This window comes from Nicotiana sylvestris, chromosome 7 (genome assembly GCF_000393655.2).
Source record: "Nicotiana sylvestris chromosome 7, ASM39365v2, whole genome shotgun sequence".
Lineage (NCBI taxonomy): Eukaryota > Viridiplantae > Streptophyta > Magnoliopsida > Solanales > Solanaceae > Nicotiana > Nicotiana sylvestris.
In genome coordinates this window covers 42510421-42517694 of record NC_091063.1, presented here as the reverse complement: position 1 = coordinate 42517694, position 7274 = coordinate 42510421, and positions in this window count along the sequence as shown.

The following is a 7274-nucleotide window of genomic DNA, read 5'->3' as shown; positions in this document are numbered from 1 at the left end:
ATTTCCGGGTAAATTCGAAGGGGACCAAATATGACACAAGGGTGAGGGTATCCTAGAGGTCATTTGGTGTCAGTTTAGAACAGATCTGAGTTTGTTCTTGTTTGGTCCGAATCTTCAAAAGAAGATTCGAAAAGCTCAGAAACGATTCGAGCCAAACAAACTACAGATCCATACTTAGGGTGGTTAGGGGAAGCTATGGTGTCGATTTGGGGCTGTTAGGTTTAGATCTAAGTTTGGCTCGAATCTTCAAATGAAGATTCGAGAACCTTCAGGAAGATTCGAGCCAAGCGGCTAACATATTTGGATAGAGGGTGTCTAGGGGGTTCTGGGTTGTTAAGGTGGTGACCGGCGGCGTTGATGCCGCCGGGTTTCAGGCGGTGGGGAATAATGGCGGCTAGGGTTAGGGGTTTGGTTCAGGAAGATGATGAACAGGAGAGGAGGGGGGGTGTTTAGCTAGGGGGCCGGGGTAAGGATATTGGGCTTATATAGGGACGGGGTGGGTTGATGCTGACCGTTAGATCTAGTAGGATGAGTGGTCAGGATTTATTCACTTAACCAAACGGTGTCGTTTGGTTTCCTGCTGGGGTCGGGCTGAATCGGGGCACTGGGTCGGGTAATGGACATGGGTTAAAGTTCGTGGGATCTCAGCCGTTGGTTGGCTTTGATCCAACGATCCCTGATAAACCACAATCAAACGATGTCGTTTTGACTCGTTTGATTTGGACCGGATGCCTGGGTTGTTTGGATTGGGCTGTGGGGGGGGGGGTAAATTGATTTGGGCCTGGATTTTAATCCAGGTCCAATTTTTACAACTTGTATGTATTTTTATTTTCTAATTTCATTATTAATTAATAAAATCCTAATCAAAAATTATAAAAACAAAATTATCATTACAATAATATTAACTATCTTTTAATAACCATTAACGCGTAGATGAAACATTAATCACACAGTGGAATAAAAAAAACAAAAATGCATATTTTGGTGATTTTATTTAAATTATCTTTCAAATACATAATTAAATCCTATATGCATGCAACATGTATTTTATTTTAATTTTCATTTTATTATGACAAAGTAAACACTTACGGACATAACACAAATATTTAACACCACGCAAATTCAAAAATTATACAGTAAAAGAAATTTATTTTATTTTTTTGATTTATTTTGGAGTAGTTTTCGTAAGGCAAAAATTACGTGCTCACACCATGTAACCAACTTTGAATTCCTTCCCTCGGGCATACTTGTCATGAAGGTACTTCATTTTGTCCTTATACAAGGACAAGCTAGAGTAAGCATGAAACCTAAACTCATCAAGTTCATTCAATTGCTCAACCCGGAGATTTGCAGCTACATCCCATTCTAAGTTCAACTTTTTCAGAGCCCACTAGCCTCATGTTCCAATTCTACCGGAAGATGATAAACCTTCCCAAACACCAAACGATACGGCGACATACCAATCAGACTTTTGAAAGCTGTACGATAAGCCCAAAGAGCATCATCCAATTTCTTCGACCAGTCGGTCCTATTTGCATTGACAGTCTTGGACAAAATACTCTTGATCTCACGGTTGGACACTTCGACTTGGCCACTCGCTTGAGGATGATAAGGAGTGGTCACCTTGTGATTTACCCCATACTTGGCTAGCAAAGAGTCAAAAGCCCGGTTGCAAAAATGAGAACTCCCATCACTGATGATAGCAAGTGGAGTGCCAAACCTCGTGAAGATACTCTTTTTCAAGAACGCCACCACACTTCGAGCTTCATTATTTGGCAAAGCTATGGCCTCAACCCATTTCGACACATAATCAACCGCTACCAAGATGTAAGTGTTGCCACAAGAACTTACGAATGGTCCCATAAAGTCTATCCCCCAAATATCAAAAATGTTAACCTCTAGAATCGTGTTAAGGGGCATCTCATCTCTCTTCAAAATCCCTCCGGCACGTTGGCATTCATCACATCTTTTCACAAAGTCACCGGCATCCTTGAACAACGAAGGCCAATAGAAACCACAGCTCAACACTTTAGACGCCGTCCTCGCCCCGCCATGATGACCACCATAGGGCGAAGAGTGACAAGCTTCCACAATACTTAATTGCTCTTCTTCGGAAACACACCGGTGAATTACACCATCGGTGCAAATTTTGAAAAGATACGGCTCATCCCAATAGTAGTCCAAGCAATCCCGCTCGAGCTTCTTCCTTTGGTTAGAAGAGAGCTCATACGGAACCACACCGGTAACAAGATAATTGGCAATGTCGGCAAACCATGGCATGTCTAGCATTGAAACCGAGAGGAGTTGTTCATCCGGAAAAGCATCATTTATCTCAAGGCCGTCCAAAGGCCTCCCTTCTTCCTCCAATCGAGACAAGTGGTCCGCCACTTGATTTTCACTACCCTTTCTATCAACAATCTCCAAATCAAATTCTTGAAGAAGAAGCACCCATCTCATTAACCTTGCTTTAGAATCTTTCTTCGTCATCAAATACCTAAGGGCGGTGTGATCGGTATGAATAATCACTTTGGCCCCCATAAGGTATGGGCGAAACTTTTCCATGGCAAAAACAATGGCAAGAAATTCCTTCTCGGTGACCGTGTAGTTCCTTTAAGCTTCATTCATTGTCTTACTTGCGTAGTACACCGGATGGAACATTTTGTTGATCCTTTGGCCCAAGACCGCCCCCACCGCAACATCACTAGCGTCGCACATGAGCTCAAAGGGCAAGCTCCATTTTGGTGCAGTAATGATCGGGGTAGTCGTCAACTTTTGCTTTAGAAGCTCGAAAGCCTCCATACATTTCTCATCAAACACAAATTTAGCATCTTTCTCTAGCAATTTACACAACGGGTTAACTACCTTAGAGAAGTCTTTGATAAATCTTCGGTAGAAACCCGCGTGACCAAGAAAGCTCCTCACCCCTTTGACAGAAGTAGGGGGAGGGAGCCTTGAGATAACCTCAATTTTCGCCTTATCAACCTCAATCCCTCTTTTTGAAATTTTGTGACCCAACACAATTCCTTCTTCTACCATAAAATGGCATTTCTCCCAATTGAGAACCAAGTTTGTGTCTTCGCATCGGGCCAACACACAATCCAAGTTTTGCAAGCAATCACCAAATGAGTCCCCAACCACACTAAAATCATCCATGAAGACCTCCAAAATGTCCTCCACCATGTCGGTGAAGATTGCCATCATACATCGTTGGAAGGTCGCCGGTGCATTGCATAATCCAAATGGCATTCGAGAGAAGGCGAATGTGCCATAAGGACATGTGAAGGTTGTCTTTTCTTGGTCTTCCGGGGCAATGAGAATTTAGTTATAGCCTGAATACCCATCCAGAAAACAATAGAAAGCCCGGTCCGCAAGACGATCAAGCATTTGGTCTAAGAACGGCAATGGGAAATGATCCTTTCTAGTCACCTTGTTCAACTTCCGGTAGTCCATGCATACCCTCCAACCTGTCACCGTACGAGTCGGAATAAGTTCATTGTTGTCATTGGTTACCACTGTCATTCCTCCCTTCTTTGGCACATATTGTACCGGAGAAGTCCACAAACTGTCAGAAATTGGATACACCACACCAGCGTCAAGACTTGATGACTTCCTTTTTAAACACCTCTTGCATGGCCTCATTGAGTCTCCTTTGATGTTCAAGAGACGGCCGAGCATCCTCCTCCAATATTATCTTATGCATGCAAAATGCGGGGCTAATACCCCGAATATCTGCCAAGGTCCATCCAATCGCCCGCTTGCGCTTTTGAAGAACCGCCAAAGTGGCATCAACCTGCACGTTAGTCAAGCAAGAAGAAAGAATAACTGGCAAAGTGAAATTAGGACCAAGAAATTCATACCTGAGGTGTGGAGGAAGTGGTTTCAACTCCAACACCGGTGGCTTCTCAATAGATGGCTTGGTGGGAGGAGTTTTGCGATTTTCAAGATCAAGAGATAACTTCCTCGATTCATAAGAATACGAGCCTATGCCATGTAATGCGTTCACACACTCCACCCTTCTAGCATTATCATCAACATCAATGTTCAATAGCACGGCCTCAAGTGGGTCCTCAACATTTGTCATTGCGCTTGTGTCATCCACTATCACCGCCGTGACAATGTCAACAAACGATCACACCTCGGTGCTATTTGGTTGCCTCATTGATTTGCATACGTGGAACACCACCTTTTCATCACCAACACGGAAGGTCAATTCTCCTGCTTCCACATCAACCAAGGCCTTCCCCGTAGCTAGGAAGGGCCTCCCAAGAATAATAGGCACCTCGAAATCCACTTCGCAATCCAAAATTAAAAAATCAGCCGGCAATATGAACTTATCAACACGAACAAGGACATCATCAATAATTCCCAAAGGCCGCTTCATTGATCGGTCCGCCATTTGAAGCCTCATAGAAGTTGGACGAGGTTGTCTGATTCCCAAGGTCTTGAAGACCGAATATGGCATTAAATTGATACTTGCCCCCAAGTCACAGAGGGCTTTGCAAAGTCGGCACTTCCAATGGTACATGGGATAGTGAATGCGCCGGGATCCTCAAGTTTTGGAGCCATAGAATGCACAATTGCGCTCACTTGATGGGTCATCTTGATTGTCTCACACTCCATTGATCTCTTTTTTGTAACCAAATCTTTCATGAACTTTGCGTATCCCGACATTTGCTCGAGTGCCTCCACCAAAGGCACGCTGATAGTCAAACTCTTCATCATTTCAATGAATTTCTTAAATTGGTTGTCACCCTTTTGCTTGGCCAACCGTTGAGGATAGGGCGGAGGAGGTCTAGGTAAGGGTGCCTTGGCTTTGGGTATATCAATGACGTGTTCCCTAGACGGGTTCACAGCCTCTTGAGTCTCCTCCTCACCTTCATCAATTTCAATTCTCACATCATCATTTGCACTTGGTTCAACAACATCCTCAACTACCAACGGGATCTCATCATTTTGCAACTCATCGTCATCCACCGTAACTTGGTTTCCTCTTGAGGCATGCACATTACCGCCTCTTCCACTTCGCGTTGTCACTGCCATCACATGATTATTGTGCCCACCCTTGGGGTTTACTACCGTATCACTTGGTAGAGCACCCTTTGGGCGAGTATTTAACGATTGAGAGATTTGGCCTAATTGCACTTCCAAGTTCCGGATAGATGTGTTATGCGAAGCTAATTGGGCCTCGGAATCTTGACTCTTTTTCATCATTTGCTCGAACATGCTCTCTATTCGACCCATGTCATTGCCCGACGAACTCGACCCTTGAGATTGAAACGGAGGCGGGTTATTGGGTTGTTGATACATTGGGGGCCTTTGAAAGCCTTGCCCCCTATTACCTTGTCCACTATTGTTGTTCCAATTGTTGTTCCCGTTCCAATTACCTTGATTCCCCGAATTATTGTTTCCCCCAATTGCCTCCTTGATTGTTGTTGTAATTCCAATTGCCACCTTGTTGATTGCCCCAATTTCCTTGGGCTCTCCATTGTTGATTCCCTTGATTACCTCTATTCCCTTGGTAGTTGTTGACATATTGGACTTCCTCACTTTGGTCATCAAAACCTTCGTTCGAATATCCACCACCATCATTGTTGTTGTCATATTGTTCACAATTACTTTGAGGTTGTTGTCCTCTTTGCCTCCTTTTCAACATAGCAACCCCTTCCATTGTGTTGACTTGCCGCGGGTTTTGGACTTGTTGCAATTGCGCCTTTGCCAATTGATTCATAGTTGTTGTAAGCTCGGCTATAGCTTGACCATGATCGTGCAATTCCTTGTGCAAATGGATGACTGTGGGGTCACCTTGGGGCACGTTTGCTCGGCTTTGCCATGCCGAAGAGGTGTCGGCCATTTCATCAGTACATCACATGCCTCTTGGTAAGAAAGTTTCATAAAATTTCCTCCGGCCAATTGGTTCACAATGCATTGATTTGTGGTGTTGATGCCCCGATAAAAGGTTTGTTGCATCATAGCCTCGGTCATGTCGTTATTAGGGCACTCTTTCACCATTGTTCTATATCTTTCCCATATCTCATGCAAAGGTTCCGTTGGCTCTTGCTTGAAAGCTAGAATTTCATCCCGAAGAGCTGCCATATGACTTGGAGAGAAGAACTTGGCAATAAATTTGTCCGCCAATTCATCCCATGTTGTAATAGAATGATTGGGGAGCCTTTCTGACCAATCCAATGCTTTACCCCTAAGAGAAAACGGGAAAAGCCTCAATCTCAACACATCCTCGGACACGTTTGTCTGCTTGCTACCCAAACATGTATCCACGAACCCCTTCAAGTGCTTGTAGGCGTTTTGATCAGAGGCACCCGTGAAATATCCTCTTTGCTCGAGCAAGGTCAGCATAACATTTGTGATTTGAAAGTTCCCCACCCGGATTCGGGGAGGAACAATAGCACTGGCGTATCCTTGATTTGGTAGAACTCTGGGAGCCACTCTCGGCGGTTGTGGAGGAGGGTCTGGAATGTTGATGTTCTCATTTGCATTTATATTGACATGTCGGACTCTCCGTGGAAGCTGAGGTAAGACCTCATCTTGTTCTAGATCTTCTACCTCCTCCCCCGCTATCACATTTCCGAGAGGGTCATTTGCATTAAGAGCCATTGTACCTGATTGATCGGCACACACCAAGTTAGTAAATAAGAAGGAAAGAGAAGCAAAACACAATACTAGCTGCACAAATAGTCAACACCGTAAAGTTCCCCGGCAACGGCGCCAAAAAGTGATCGCAGCGGACTCGACCTGAGGAAGAGTGGGCGCTAATACTTTTACCCAATAGCGGTATCGGGGTCAATTTTCCACAGGGAACTTCAATTTGGAGTTGCGTGTTTGTATAGTCTAGGACTATGTTTTAGCTCCTAATTGATCTTCTAACATTTTTGGTTTTCTTTTGATTAATAGCTACAATTTATCAACTACAATTGTAAAGCTAAGTTATGCTAAAATTATGATTCTAAGTTGTATGCAATATAGAGAAAGGCACTAGGGCCGTGGCATGTACCTAGGTGGTCAACTAACGGGTAGAGATTCCTAATGCAAGAATGATGACTATGGGACTTATGCTATAACCATTGCACTTTTGCACTCACTCTCACACCTCTCGGTAGAGAGAGTGATTTTGCCCAATTGACTCTCTCGAGACCAATTGGGTAGGCCAATTTGCCCAAGCAACTTATGGTTCAAGTTGGGTAATTACTCTCTCGAGGTTTAACCCGTTAATTGGGACTACCATTCTCATGGGTCCATCCCAATTCCTTGTTAGAACA